This window comes from Giraffa tippelskirchi, chromosome 7, assembly GCF_054371585.1.
Source record: "Giraffa tippelskirchi isolate mGirTip1 chromosome 7, T2T-mGirTip1v1.2.pri, whole genome shotgun sequence".
In the NCBI taxonomy this organism is placed as follows: domain Eukaryota; kingdom Metazoa; phylum Chordata; class Mammalia; order Artiodactyla; family Giraffidae; genus Giraffa; species Giraffa tippelskirchi.
Genome location: NC_137281.1, coordinates 39,454,806 through 39,470,119, shown reverse-complemented (window position 1 = coordinate 39,470,119; position 15,314 = coordinate 39,454,806). Strand labels below are relative to the sequence as shown.

At 35.8% G+C, this 15,314-nt stretch overlaps 1 protein-coding gene across 12 annotated transcripts in view; it reads left to right on the top strand.

Annotated features, from left to right (window-relative positions):
- The window catches only part of CHD9 (chromodomain helicase DNA binding protein 9), a 156,716-nt gene that overhangs the window by 9,996 nt on the left and 131,406 nt on the right, over nucleotides 1-15,314 (top strand). The window contains exon 2 of one of the 12 annotated variants that reach the window (XM_081514423.1): nucleotides 3,787-3,811. The exons of the other annotated variants lie outside the window; for them this stretch is intronic. The gene's annotated coding sequence lies outside the window, so the exon portion shown is untranslated. The remainder of the gene's footprint in view (nucleotides 1-3,786; nucleotides 3,812-15,314) is intronic. 12 annotated transcript variants of the gene reach the window in all.

Below are 15,314 nucleotides of genomic sequence, written 5' to 3'. Positions count from 1 at the left end.
AATGAAAGTGGAATCCTTTGTGGGATAACTGGACATCAAGCTTCAGTTGGATCACTGGAGGCATTCTCATGTACGCAACTGTGTGTGTGTGTGTGTGTGTGTAGGGTAAATATATACAATCTAAAATTTACTAATTTAACCATTTTTAAGTGCAGTCCAGTGGAGACATACTTCAGGTCATAAAAATGATAGATTGTTGCTTAAAGGAATGCTTTTGAATCTCATTTTTGGCACAGCTATTAAGGATTGAGAGGTTTTATTTTGTTCAACGTTATGACATTGAATTCTTGAAAACATTTGAGGATTTACTATGTGGCAGGAATTACACTAGATGTTTGGGATAAAGATGAGTAAGAACCGTTCTCTGCACTCCTCTTATTTAGTAGGGAAGACAGACAAGTAGACCAAGACTGATAATGCAGTGTTTAAAGTGTGGAATCTAAAAAATGAATGCTTGGGACTTCCCTGGCAGTCCAGTGGTTAAGACTCCAGGGACATGGGTTCGATCCTTGGTTGGGGAACTAAGATCCCACATGCCACATGGGATGGCCCCCCAAACTCAAAACAAACAAACCAACCCTAAAATGAATGCTTAACCTTTCTAGAGGGCTGTGTGTGTGTGTGTATACCGTGTACTACCTTCCTAGAGATTGTAGAACTTGAGTTTAATATCAGAGCATTATCAGCTGAAGGAACAGGGGTGGTGGGAAGTGATATAGGTGAAGAGAACTTCCTGTGTGTATTAATGGAGATATGAGAAAATTTGATGCATTCAAGCAGCATTTCAGTGTGGTTAAGTCATGGACTGTTGTTGTTTAGTCGCTAAGTCAGGTGTGACTCTTTTGTGATGCCATGGACTGTAGCCCACCAGGCTCCTCTGTCCATGGGATTTCCCAGGCAAGAATGCTGAAGTGGGTTACCATTTCCTTCTCCAGGGGATCTTCCCAACCCAGGGATTGAACCCACGTCTCCTGTTATTGCATGTGGATTCTTTACCACTGAGGCCCTGGGAAGCCCCAGGCATGGAGGCTTCTCAAGCAAAAACGGGTGGAGAGGCAGTGATATCTTCAGCAAAGGAATGTAAAGTGAAGCTGCTCAGTTGTGTCCGACTCTTTGCGACCCCATGGACTGTAGCCTACCACGCTCCTCCGTCCATGGGATTTTCTAGGCAAGAGCACTGGAGTGGGTTGTCATTTCCTTCTCCAGAAGATCTTCCCAACCCAGAGATCGAACCTGGGTCTCCCGCATTGTAAGCAGACACTTTACCGTCTGAGCCACCAGGGAAGTCCAAAGGAATGTAATGAGCAAGCAAATATACTGGGAGATGAGTTTAGGCATATAATGATACTGTTGGTTGGTATAAATACTTTTTTAAATGAGTTGGAAGCTAGGTACAATCAGATGTAACAGCTCTTACTAATTTTTCCTCAAGGCAACATAGAATCTTGATATATGTTCCTAGTTCTACAAATCAGTGAGAAGAAAAATACATGTTTATTGAGCACTTACTATATTTTAGACTTCCTTCTTCTGAGCTCTGCAACAACCCTGCAGTGTGGAAGGTCAGGTGAGGAAAAAGAATTTCAAAGAACCACTGAAGGTTATAAAGCTTAGAAATGGCAGTTAGAGTTTGAACTCATGACTGATCTTCTTCAACTGTGCTATGGCCGATCAGTATTTGCCAGAGAGTTTTCTTATTGAGTAGTAATCTAATTTATTTTATAACTAATTAGCTGGATGGATGCCTAATGCAGTTAACCTGAAACATACCAAGTGTACAGAGAACAGAGGTAAGGATGGTCTTTAATAGAGTTGTATAAACAAATATAATAGAGATTGGAATACGTGACTTGTACAACTTCTTATGTGGGCTTCTGTGATGATTTAGTATGTTGTACATTAATAAAACAACCTGAATTATCTTGTCTACTGGGAAAAATTTTGAAGGATATCCTTCTGTATAACTATTAACAAGTTAGTTTATCTTTCTGTTCTAGTTTTTGCTAGTATTGATATTGCTATGTAATAGGGTCAAATTAGCCTGAAAATCTTTTTCAGTGAGGACAGTGATATTCCTGCAAATAGTGGAAGGTTAGAACAATCTTCTGTAGCATAATTTCTTTTTTAGAATATAAGTATAGAACATTATGGGTAATGTCTTCACAGGAAAAAAATAAGGTTTTTAAAAGTTAAAAGGTATTTTGGGGGCTTCCCAATACGGTGGCTCAGTAGTAAAGAATCCACCTGCGATGTGGGTTTGACCCCTAATCTGGGAAGACCCCACGTCCTGTAGAGCAACCTAGCCCGTGCGCCACAACTACGGACCCTGTGCTCTAAAGCCTGGGAGCTGCAGCTGCTGAAGCCCATGCACCCTGGAGCCTGTGCTCCTCAACAAGAAAAGCCACCACAATGAGAAGCCCCGCGTACTGTAACTGGAGAGTGGCCCTGCTTCCCCCAACTGGAGAAAAGCCCAAGCGGGAGCAAAGACCCAGCACAGCCAACAAATAAAGAAATAAAAAAAATTATATTTAAAAAAGCTGTTTTTTACGTAAGTTAACTTTCATAAATGTTTATCGGGTTGGCCTAAAAGTTTGTTGTTTTCACGAGGTAGTATGGAATAACCTGAACAAACTTGGCCAACCGAAATATTTTAGAATATAGAGGCCACTACTTTTTATCCCCCTTGCACTTACTCTGTAAAGAAGATTTTAAGCTTTTTTCCCTGATATCTCTAGTTTGGTTAGGGTAGGTGTTTTGTGAATGTGTGAGCAGAAAATTAACCAAGTGTACAGTGTTGATTAGTGACACCTTCATAAGCATTCAGTCCAAGCCTGTTATTCACAAGGAAATTGGGGGGGCCAGATGGTTAAATATGCTGTCACACATTTAAGTAGTTCCAGGAATTAGAATTTTGGTCTCTACACTGTATAGGAGAAAACAAATAATATTAACAGGTTTTAGTTTATAGTGTTGGGTAAGGACATTTTTCTTTCAAATCCTTTTAGTTTACTTTGAAAATTTCTGTTTAGGCTTATAAGGCACTACCTGGTAAATTAAGCAGAGACACAGTTGATGTTCATCAGTTTCACAGTATAATATTTTGGTTAGCCCTGAGCAGTTTAGGTCTGATAACTGGGTCACAGTTTGGGGTTTGGTATCCTGACATCTTTTACTCTACTACCCATAAAATAGCTAAGTGTACTATACAGGGTAGATTCTATAGCATATCATGCTTCTTATTCACAAAGACTTTGAAAAACACTGGAAAATTTTTTAATGAACCATCAGTTCAGTCACTCCGTCATGTCCAGCTCTTTGCTACCCCATGGACTGCAACATTAACCGTAATATACATAAAATGTATACATACCATAATATACATAAAATGGAATATTGTTCAGCCTTAAAAAGGAAAGACATTCTGACATATGCTACAACATGGATGAACCTTGAATACATTATGCTAAGTGAAATAAGCCTCTTACACACATATACACAAATACTACATGATTCTACTTGTATGAGATATCTAATGTAGTCAAAATTCATTAAAAACAGACAGTAAAATGATGTTGTCAGGGGACTGGGATTGGAAGAAGAGGAATAGTGAGTTGTTTAAATAAACAGAAAAAATTTCGAATTTGCCAGGTGAAAAAATTCTGAAGATTTGTTGCACAAAAATCAGTATGTTTGAAACTACTGAACTATACACTTAAAAATGGTTAAGATGGTAAATTTTATGTGTTTTACAACAATTAAAACTTTAAAATATTTTGTGTTTTGCAGATAAAAACATTAATTTTTTGAAAAGGTATGTGCACCCCTGTATAAATTGCACATTATTTGTAATAGCCAAGATATGGAAACAACCCACATGCCCATCCAATAGATGAATAGATTAAAAAGACGTGGTATGTATAGAAAAAAGAATGCAGTCTTGCCATTTGTAACAACATGTATATGCCTGGATGATATTATGCTAAGTGAAATAAGAGACAAATACTATACGCTTTTACTTGTATGTGGAATCTAACAAAACAAAAGTCTTAACAGAAACTGGAGTTATAGATACAGAGAACAAACAGGTGGTTGCCAAAGGAAAGACGGGGCGGGGGGGAGGAAAGAGAGAGGTGAGGGAGATTGGGAGGTACAAACTTTCAGCTGCAAAATAAACGTCACTAGTATGAAGTGTACAGTTTGGGGAATGTAGTTAACCAAGTAATATCTTTGGTGATGTCATAACCAGACTTAACATGGTGATCTTTTGAAATATACAGAAAAAGACTATGTTGTGTAACAGGAACTTACATAGTGAAGGTGAATTATACTTAAAAAACATACAAACTCAGAAACAGAGATCAGATTTGTGGTTACCAGAGGCAGGAGGCTGGAGGGAGGGGAATTGGGTGAAGGCCATCAAAAGGCACATGATAAAGGTAATTAACACTTCTGTTTGTTGTCATATATGAAAGTTGTTAAGAAAGTAAATGCTAAGAGTTCTCATCACAAATTTTTTTTCTGTTTCTTCAATTTTGTATCTATGTGAGATGATGAGTGATCTCTAAACTTAATGTAATAACCATTCATGATGTACATCAGAGCATTTTGCTGTACACCTTCAGCTTACACAGTGCTGTATGTTAAGTACATCTCAATAAAACTGGAAGAAAAAAATTAAAAATAATTTTAAATAGGCCATAAGCTCATTGTCCAGATAACCACTAATGCCATTTTTTAGAAAGTTTCATGTAAGATTTTTAAAAAGGACAGAAACAGTTTCTGCCTTACATTGCATTCCTTTTCCCCCTCACCCAGATATAAAGTTTTATGTGCATATTCCATGGATAAGTATTTTTTGATTGCTTATTGTAAGATAAAGGTAAATTTCTGACCTCTTAGAAAGTACGTTTTCTGGGGAACATAAGCTTTAAACAAGATAAATGTGAAAAACATATAGCTAATACTAAGGTGAATAAAGAGAGGGGCAGAGATATGAAGTGTTGGAGGAGAGTGACATTTTAGATAGATTGGTCAGGAATGACCTTACCAAGAAAGTTATTTTGAGAAAAGCATTTACATAAAATGAGGGGAGAATGTACTCAGCAAGTGCAAAGGCCCTGAGGAAGGAGCATGATTGGCTTGTGTGTGTGTGTGTGTGTGTGATGGGGGATTTATCTATATGTTATGTAAAAACACAAAATAGACCCTTTTAGACATTGTGTATACATATTCGGTGGCATTTCCAGTCACAGTGTTGTGCAACCATCAGCACTATTTCCAGTTTTTCATTTTTCATCACTGCAAAGAGAGGCTCTCAACTCATTAAGAAATAGCTCCCTACTTTTCCCCTCTTACCAGCCCCTGGTAACCTCTGATGGTTCTGTTTCTTTGAATTTGCCTATTCTAGATTTTTCATATAAGGAATCATACTGCATTTTTCCTTCTGTTTCTGCCTCTTGTACTTGGCACGGTGTTTATGGTTTCACCCCTGTTGTAGCAGGTATCAGAATTTCATCCCTTTTTTGTGGTTGAATAGTACTCCATTTTACCAGATTTTGTTTATCAGTTGATGGCATTTGGATTTTTTTCAGCTTCTGGCTATTGTGAAGAATGCCGCTATTAACACTGCTGTATAAATATCTGTTTGAGTCCTTGTTTTCAATTGTTTTGAGTGTATGTTGTATACCTAGGCATAGAATTGCTGGGTTATATGGTAATTCTGTGTTTAATTGAGGAACAGCCATACCCTTTGCCTCAGTGGCTGTACCATTTTACAGTCCTATGAGCAGTGTAGGACGGCTTCAGTTTCTCCATTCTCCTCAACACTTGTTCTCTTCTTTTATTTTGTAGCATCTCTAAGTAGGTATGAAATGATACCTCTTTGTGATTTTGATTTGCATTTCCTTAATGACTGATGTTTAATATCTTTTCATGTGTTTATTGGCCATTCCTTTAAGTTGGCTTGTCTTTATAGTATTGATATTTAGTTGTAGGAATTCTTTGTAGATTCTGAGTATTGAAACTTTATTAGATATGATTTGCAAATGTTTTCTCCCATTTTGTGAGTTGTCTTCACTCTCTTCATAGTGTCCTTTGATGCACAAATTTTCAATTGTTATGAAGTTCAATTTACCTGTTTTTTTTTTATTGTCACCTATGCTTTTAGTGTTATATTTAAGAAATCACTGCCAAAACCAAAGTCGTGAAGATTTGCCTCCATATTTTCTTCTCCAAGCGTTATAGTTTTAGCTTTTAAATTTACATCTTTGATCTATTTAAATGAATTTTTACATACATGGTATAAAGTAAGGGTTCAGCTTCATTCTTTTGCAGGTGGCTCTTCAGTTTTCTCAGTATTAGTTGTGGTAGAGACTGTTTTTCCCCACTGAATGGTCTTGGTATCCTTGTCAAAAAATCAGTTGATCATAGGTGTGAGGGTTTATTCCTGGGCTTTCAGGTCCATCCCGTTGGTCTGTCTGGCCTTATGTCAGTAGCACACTGTTTTGATAGTTGTGATTTTGTAATAAGTTTTGAAATTAAGAAGTGTGAGTCTTCCAGCTTTGTTCTTTTTCAAGGTTGTTTTGACTATTCTGGTTCCCTTGAAATTCAATATGAATTTGTGCAAAAAATGTCATCGGGATTTTGATAGGAGTTGCATTGAATTTGTAGGTCACTTTGAGTAGTATTGTCATCTTAACAACATTAAGTCTTCCATTCATGTCTTTGATTTATTTAGATTTCATTATTCACAGGATGTCTTTCCATTTATTTAGATGTGCTTTAATTCTTCAGCAATATTTTGTAGTCTTCAGAGTCCACATCTTACACAATATTAAAAAGTATTTAAACAAGTATTGTTTAAAAATGCTATTGTAAATGGAATTGTTTTCTTAATTTTTTTTTGGAATGGTGATTGCTACTTTATAGAAATACAACTGATTTTTCTACATAGATTTGTATCCTGAAATTTTATTAAATTCATTTATGAACTCTATATGTGTGTTATCTATACTTTACTATAAAATCATGTTATCTGTGAATAGAGATAGTTGTATTTCTTTTTTTCCACTTTGGATGCCTTTAATTTTCCTTTTTTTTTTTTCTATTTTGTCTGACTGAATTTTCCAGCCCTATGTTGAAAAGAAGTGGTGAAAGTGGCATCCTAGTCTATTCTTGATATTGAGGAAAATGCATTTCCTAATTTTTTGTAATTTCATATCATCATAAGATTTGAGGTACTTATGAAATTCTTAGATCAATTAAAGATGTAGTATAGATTGGTCTATATGCCTATAAACCTTATTGAAACTCACTAATAAGTAACTTTGAGATACTACATTAAGACCAAGAGTTCTCAAATGCCAGGATTCTTAAAGGATCAGTGATCAGAAGGAACTTTAAGACTTGTCTAGTTAGTTACAATATGCTACTGGACTCCTTTTCGATATCTCCATTGAGGTCTTGGTTAATCTGTTAAAAATTGGAATGTGTAACTTTAGTAATAAGGAACTCATTATCTTTGCCTTTGGATAGCTGTATTTCAAATTCCTTTCTTATACTGGCCAAAATACTTTCCCCTATAGTTTCCTGGTATCTATCATTCTAGATCTGCCATTTGGGGTCCTACAGATGGCATGAGTAATACTGTGGAAAATGAACAATAGGACATGTTAGATAATAAGTGGATTGGTGTGATTAGATTGTGGAGGATGTGGAGAGATGGTGGGGTGGTAACTGGAGATGAGAAAAACTTTGAAGGGCATGTATTTAGCATTAAGGAACAATAAGTTTTCATTGGCAACTAACATAAAATCTCTGTTTTATAAAACTTACAGTGCCATTAGCCAAATAAAGCATGTAGGAGAAAGATTTTAGAAGAATGATTGGTTTGGGATCTATTTAGTTTATACTTGTGGGCAACTCCAGGAGGCAGCTGAAAAAATGGTACTGGACATAAAAAGTTTGAAGTTGTCAGCATGTAGATAATAGAGAATGTGTTTACCTAGGGAGGATGTCTAGAATGAGGCGAGCACTGAGAAGAGGAATTCTGAGAAGCATGGTTTCACCAGTCTCCTTGCTGTCCTCTGAGTATATCCTATTTTCTCTGTGTTCTTCTTTAGTCAAGCTTGAATATTATACCCAGGTTTGGTGTTACTAGTGTAAGTGAATACTACATTTTGTTTAACCAGCATCCTGATGTTGGACATCTAGGCTATATTCAGTCTTTTGCTGGAGCAAGTAATAAATACCTGCATCTGCCATTTCACTCATACATGAACGTATTTATAGAATAAATTGTTAGAAGAGAATTTTTTCAGTCAAAGGGTATGTGCACTTGACATATTTTAATACTCTTTTTTTAAAAAAAATTTATTTTGGCTGTGCTGTCTTCGTTGCTTTGTGTGGGCTTTCTCTAGTTGTGCGGGGTTGGGGGGGCTGCTCTTCATTGTGGTGCATGGGCTCCTCATTGTAGTGGTTTCTCTTGTTGCAGAGCACAGGCTCTAGGCACACGAGCTTCATTAGTTGCAGCTCATGGGCTCTAGGGAGAAGGCGGTGGCACCCCATTCCAGTACTCTTGCCTGTAAAATCCCATGGACGGGGGAGCCTGATAGGCTGCAGTCCATGGGGTCTCCCAAGAGTCAGACACGACTGAGCGACTTCACTTTCACTTTTCCCTTTCATGCATTGGAGAAGGAAATGGCAGCCCACTCCAGTGTTCTTGCCTGGAGAATCCCAGGGACGACGGAGCCTGGTGGGCTGCTGTCTATGGGGTCGCACAGAGTCGGACACGACTGAAGCGACTTAGCAGCAGCAGCAGCAGCATGGGCTCTAGAATGCGAACTCAGTAGTTGCGGCACGTGGGCTTGGTTGCCCCGCAGCATGTGGGATCTTCCCAGAACAGGGATTGAACCTGTGTCCCCTGCACTGGCAGGTGGATTCACATCCACGGCACCACTAGGGAAGAGGAGTCCTGCACTGGAAATATTTATGGATATTAGCAAATTTTTCTCCTTAGAGGTTTTACCATTTTCGCTTTCACAGCATTAGTATGAGAAATTTTTTTTTAACAACTTCACTAAAATGTTATTAGACTTTGGAATTGTTGTGAATCTGATAGGTGAAAGATGGTATATAAGTGTAGTTCTAATTGACATTCTCTTATTTCAAATAAGAATATGAACTGACTGTCAGTATTGTTTGTCCATTTTTCTAATAGGCTATTAGTATTTTATAGGAAATCTTGGTATATTTAAAAATAAGCACCTCAGGGAATTCCCTGGTGTTTCAGTTGCTAACACTCTGCTCCCACTGCAGTGGGTCCAGGGTGCATCCGTGGTCAGCTTGTGAGCCTCAGCTCAGCTTTAAAGAAAGATGAACACTTTATCAGTAAATGAGTTGCAGATCAGTTTGCTAATTTTCTTTTATAATCTGATTTGTGATTTTTTTTTTTTTTGCCACACATCTTGCAGGATATTAGTTCCCCAAGCAGGGATTGAACGTGCACCCTTGGCAATGAAAGCCACTGGACCACCAGGAAATTCTCTAATTTATGAATCTAATTTATAAAACTTTATGAAAAATTTATGTAACCTAATTGGTGACTCTTTAATGACATCTATATTTTGTTCCATAAATAGAAAATAAGGTGCCCTGTCCATGTTTTCTTCTAGTATTTTCATGGCATTTCATTTCTGAAATTTTTATCTTTGATCCATTTGTAATTTATCTTGGTTTGAGAACAATTCTATGGATCTAACTTTTTTTCAGGTGGCCATCCAATTGTCTTGTTTATTTTATAGTTCATTTCCCCTCAATTTGAGATACTAAATCACTTTCTATTGTATCTGTATGGCTTCTCATGTGTTAATACCACAGTGTTTGAAAAATGAAATTTTATAATGCTTTACTATTTAGTAGGATTAGTTCTTCCTGGTTGTCCTTTTTCAGATCTTTTCCTGGTTTTGCTTTTTGTCTATTTAGAAACACCTTGTCTGCCTCTCGAAAAAACTACTGAAATTTTTATTGAGACCACAGTAATATCAGACATTAGTATAAAGAGAGTTCATATTTATTATATACACACATATATACATATAATAGTATACAGAGAATTTATATATTTATAGTATTGAGTTTTCTAAGAGCATTTTATATAAAGAGTGTGAATTAGTTATCAGCATTTAAAAATCAGGGAATTTCCCAAAGAAGTCTGGATGAATTTCCAGCTCCTCTTTACAGCTTGGAAACAACAATTAACTGAAACTGACTGGCTTCCCCTTTGTTCTTTTTAGCTAGCCATAGTTCTCTTCTGGCCAGCTTCTCTCATTATGTCAGCCGCCTGGCCTCTGTAGAATTTGCAACCTGAATATTCTTGTAGAGTTGGTTATATGCACTGAAAACAGAACTCTGGGATTAAAAATTATTAGGTTTGATCCATTGCTCCATTCTCTTGAGATTGTTTTGTATCTTGGTTCTGTTAACTATTGTAATTAAGGCTGCCTTCCAACTTAAAATCACCTTGTTAAGCAAAGTTTCTATACCTTGGTTTAAGCTGACTCACTCAGACAAGCCGATGATAGGCCTTCTGTGATACACTATTGGAAAATTAATTAGTACTACTTCAGTGTGGTTTCACCTAGTTACTAGTATATTATCACATAAATTGACTAGTATTAGGCTAGTAAACCTTGTCACATTCTGTACTATCTGTCATATCCTTAATAGCACTATAGAAACCCTAAGGAAATTAGTAATATGTGGCCAGTAATTGAAGGTTTATCTCTTTAACACTTAAACCTTTTATTTTAACCATATGAGATAAAAATTTTTACATTTCAGTAAGCTGGAATATTTTGCAGATAGCTTGGAGAACAGAAGTTTTAAAGGGATACATAAATCTTCAAGAATTTGGAAGTTTGTCACAATTAGATTTATTTTATAACAATCTCAAAGTAAATGCCTAGGAAGGCAGGAGGAAATTTGACTTGATGAAGTTTTGAACAAGTATTCAAGCGTAGTCTGAATGCCTTAACAAGAGTTTGTTTCTAGACATCAACAGACCTTTTTTTCTTTTGCCACAAAATGGCAAACTCTAGTTTGCCAGCTTTTTATTTTGCCAAATTAGAATATCCTTTCTCTTTTTTAATTTTAAAAGGTCTAATTGGCTTTATTAAATGATTCATGAATTGGGCAGCATCCCATCTAGCAAATAGAGAGGAATTCCCAGGAAAAATCTTTAAAAAGACTAATATCTTTATCATCTTATTCTTTGAAATATTGGTCACTGTCATTAGTAGAGGTGCTATTTGCTATCTAACAATAACTTCAAATAGTAGTAGCTACTGTAAAAATGTTCATCAAGTGTTAAGCCAGAGAAGAAATTTTAATCAGTGAAATAGTTCCCTATTGCCTCCAGGATAAAGTCCAGATTTCTTAACAGGGCTAATAAAAGGCCTGGATATCTGACCTCTGCTTGCTTCTCACCATCTCTCTATTTGGCTAGTAGCATGTTCTGGCCACATTATGCTATCAAGTAGTTCCCAAAATGTCCTGTCCTGCCTCACCTTTGGGCACTTCTTTAGTGTTTGCTCTATGCTCTTGCCAATTTTAGGTATCATGCAAGAGAGTGAGGGAATTGTAAAAGACCTCTTCTATACATGAACAGGGATTACTGCTTGCTGGTAGAGACAGTATTTTATCTTACACCTTTGAAGCAGATAGGACTGTAGTTAATAGTTTGTATAGTTATTTTTTTTCTTTGGTTTTTTACAGATGAAAGCAGAAAGTACGTGATCTTCTCAGGGTCATACAGCTAAATGGTGGTAGAGCCAAGACTCAGGTCTTATGTTTGTTTGAAGTATCATGTTCTTTCTAATTTCTTTGTAGTCATTCACTGATTTAGTTAAAATTTATCGCATGCCTACTATGCTAGGCAACATACTAATAATGATACAAAGGTTATAAAGGTGTTCCTTTTTCCCAAGGGTAGAGAGTCTATTAGAGAGAAAAGGTAATATATTATTATAATGAAAAATTATTTATTGTGTGCACAGGTTACTAAACCAGGGTTGAGGAGGCAGAGGCCTTCTATAGGAGGTGAATCCTAAACTGAATTTTCTGCAGGTACAAGTATGAAATATCTGTAAGTAGCTCATAAGCAAAGTAAAAATTATGTTGTTTAGTCATTAAGTTGTGTTCGACTCTTTTACAACCCCTTAGACAGAGCCCGCCAGGCTCCTCTGTGCATGGGATTTCCCAGCAAGAATACTGGAATGGGTTGCCATTTCCTTCTCCAGGGGATTTTCTCAACCCAGAGATCTAACCCACATCTCCTGCACTGCAGGTGGGTTCTTCACTCCTGAGCCACCAGAGAAGCCCAAAGTAAAAATTATTGCAGCACAAATTTAATACTGTATAAAAATGCTGTGGACATGACTGTAATAGAGGACTGAGTAATTTGGTAGGGATCGATGATTACACTAAGTTGGAAAAACTATTAATATGTAGAACTTACTGGGAAGATACTCATTTAGTAGAAAAATATTGGGAGACTTATTTAGAGAATATAGAAATGTTTTAGAGAAAAAGCTACTATTAGACGCTGAGGAAAGTAAATTTACCACTGGAATAAGTTTTTATATATATATGTAAAAATTCTGTTATAGAACACATATTTAGAGGCTTTATTTTTACTCTTATGGCCCAGCTCAAATGTTCCCTCTTTATTGCCTTTCCTGATCTTTTCTGGACTTAATTAATTACTGTCTAATATATGCTACTGTAATAGAGTGCTTTGTATAATATAGTGCTTTATATCTCTGCTGAGATCATATTATTTGTTTATGTGTTTTCTTCCCCTCTAGAATTTTTGAAGGCAGGCATTTTGTCCTATTGATTTTTGAATCCATTTTATATGATCATCATGTTTGGCATCGGATAATTGTAGAAACGAAGATAGATAAGTAATTTAATTTTGATTCTGAATACTTGTTTTAACTTTAGAAGAATTCTGTGCCCCAAATGTCTTAATGTACTTAATGATAAGGTCCCCTACAGTGTCACTTCAACTTGTATTTCTACCTCTATTTTCCAGTTTTCTCCTTTTGTGTACTCTAAAATGGTCATACTACTCCTAAATATAGACTTCCTTTCTTCCTGCCATTTCTTTATTCCTGAATTCTTTGCCTGGCCTGTCCTTTCAATCCCTTTTATAAGATCCCTTCAAATGCTAATTGTTCTAAGAAGCTTTTCCTAAATAACTTGCCAAGTGTGCTCTCTCTTCTCTTAATAAATCACCTTATAGATAAACTTGTGCTTGCTTCTCTTAGGCCATGTTTACCGTATTTTGTTCAGTATATGATGTGCTCTTCTTGTGCCATTACCCTTATCTCCCCCATTTAGATTCTGAACTTGCTGAGGGTAGTGGCTTTTGTAGTTTCTACAGAATTGCTTCGGATGTAATGGACAGTCCATAATATTTGCTTAATTAAATAGAAAGTTAAAATCGGACTGATGTGATCTTTTTGTGAATTTGTAAGATAGTACATTTATTAGAATGAAATAAGATTATAGATCTTAAAGAAGAACTTAACTGAGCATTGTGTCAGTTGTAGAATGAAGTGTTTAAATCAGAAAAGGTGACTTTTTTTAGATTTTTATGGGTGCTTTTTTATAGTTTATCTTTAGTTTCTATTTTTATAACTAACATTGACTACTTATATGTGTCTTGTCATATACGAAATGTATAGCTTCTTAGATATAAGGTGTCCATTTTCCTCATTAGATGTTCCTCCTCTGAATGTACTTTAATAAAAGCACAAATATTGTATTATATTGGTAATATATTATATTGGTATTTACTTGTCTATATCTCCTTTCAGAGGTCAGTTATTCATCATCCTAGTGCCTGGGAGTTGTTTTTCAATAAGTGTTTATTAGAAGAGTAAGCAGCAAAATTGGTTTCTTATTTAAAACTTTTACTTCTCATATTTTCCATAAGCTTTGGGTTACATAAATGTAGAAAATACTTTGCTATAGTATAATCTATCATAATGTACAAAATTCAAAGACTGTACCATTTCTTTCCTAATTGGAATATTGCATCATAAGCGTATTTCCAGAACAGTGTTCTAAAAAACCTTTAACTTATTCTTAAGAATAAAACAGATGTACAAGCCTATGGTACATAGTATAAATTTGGAAATGTTTACTGTTATCACAGTAATTGGGAATATATGAACTAATGTCATATGCTTCAGGTAATTTACTTTCAACATTCAATTGGGCAGTAGTTTTTGTAGTTCTGAACTCTTGAAGTAGTAGATTCTATATATTCAATAAATTATTTTAATCAATTCTAAGATGCGTATTTTTTCTCCTTTTAATATCTCTGAATTTAGGATGTGTCTCAGTCACAGTCTGCCTGGTGGCTGTCAGGGAGTACTTGTCAGTTGCCTGTGTATACAGAAACTTAGTCATAGCTATTTATGTTGCCATCACTTCAGTTGGGCTGTGTACATTGGTACTATACATGTTTAATTATTTTAAAGGTCTCAAAAGATATACAGTTATTCAGCTTTTAAACAAAAAGTAATTGATTTTACAGAGAGGCCCAGAGACAGAGTAGCAGAGCATAAATTTAATATTCAGTTCAGTTGCTCAGTCGTGTCTTAACTCTTTGCGACCCGACGGACTGCAGTATGGCCTCCCTGTCGGTCATCAACTCCTGGAGTTTACTCAAACTCATGTCCATTGAGGCAGTGATGTCATCCAACCATCATATCCTCTCTTGTCCCCTTCTCCTCCTGCCTTCAGTCTTTCCCAGTGTCAGGGTCTTTTCAAATGAGTCAGTTCTTCGCATCAGGTGGCCAAAGTATTGGAGCTTCAGCATCAGTCCTTCCAATGAATATTCATTATTGAAATTCATCATTCATATATTCATTAGTGAAACAGATATTTGTTGTTGAAGAAGTGACAGCAATTTGACATTTTTTTACAGAGCAACAATCAGGTGTTTTATGGACCAAAAAGAATACTTCTTGGAAGAAGAAATTGTCAAATCCTTCAGAATAAGTTTACTTCTAAAAATGTTTTTTAAAAGTTATAGGTAGATTGTAAAATAAAGATTCAAAGAGATATAATGTCATAGTTTATTTCTTCATGTTATATCAACTAATGATGTACCTTATATTTGATAACATACTGGATTTCATAACTTCTGTTGTATTTCTTCTTTTTCCCTCTTGGTAAATGATCATACATCCATTAAAAAAAATATAGGACATTGCTTTCTCTGATTAATGGATTAGGTATAC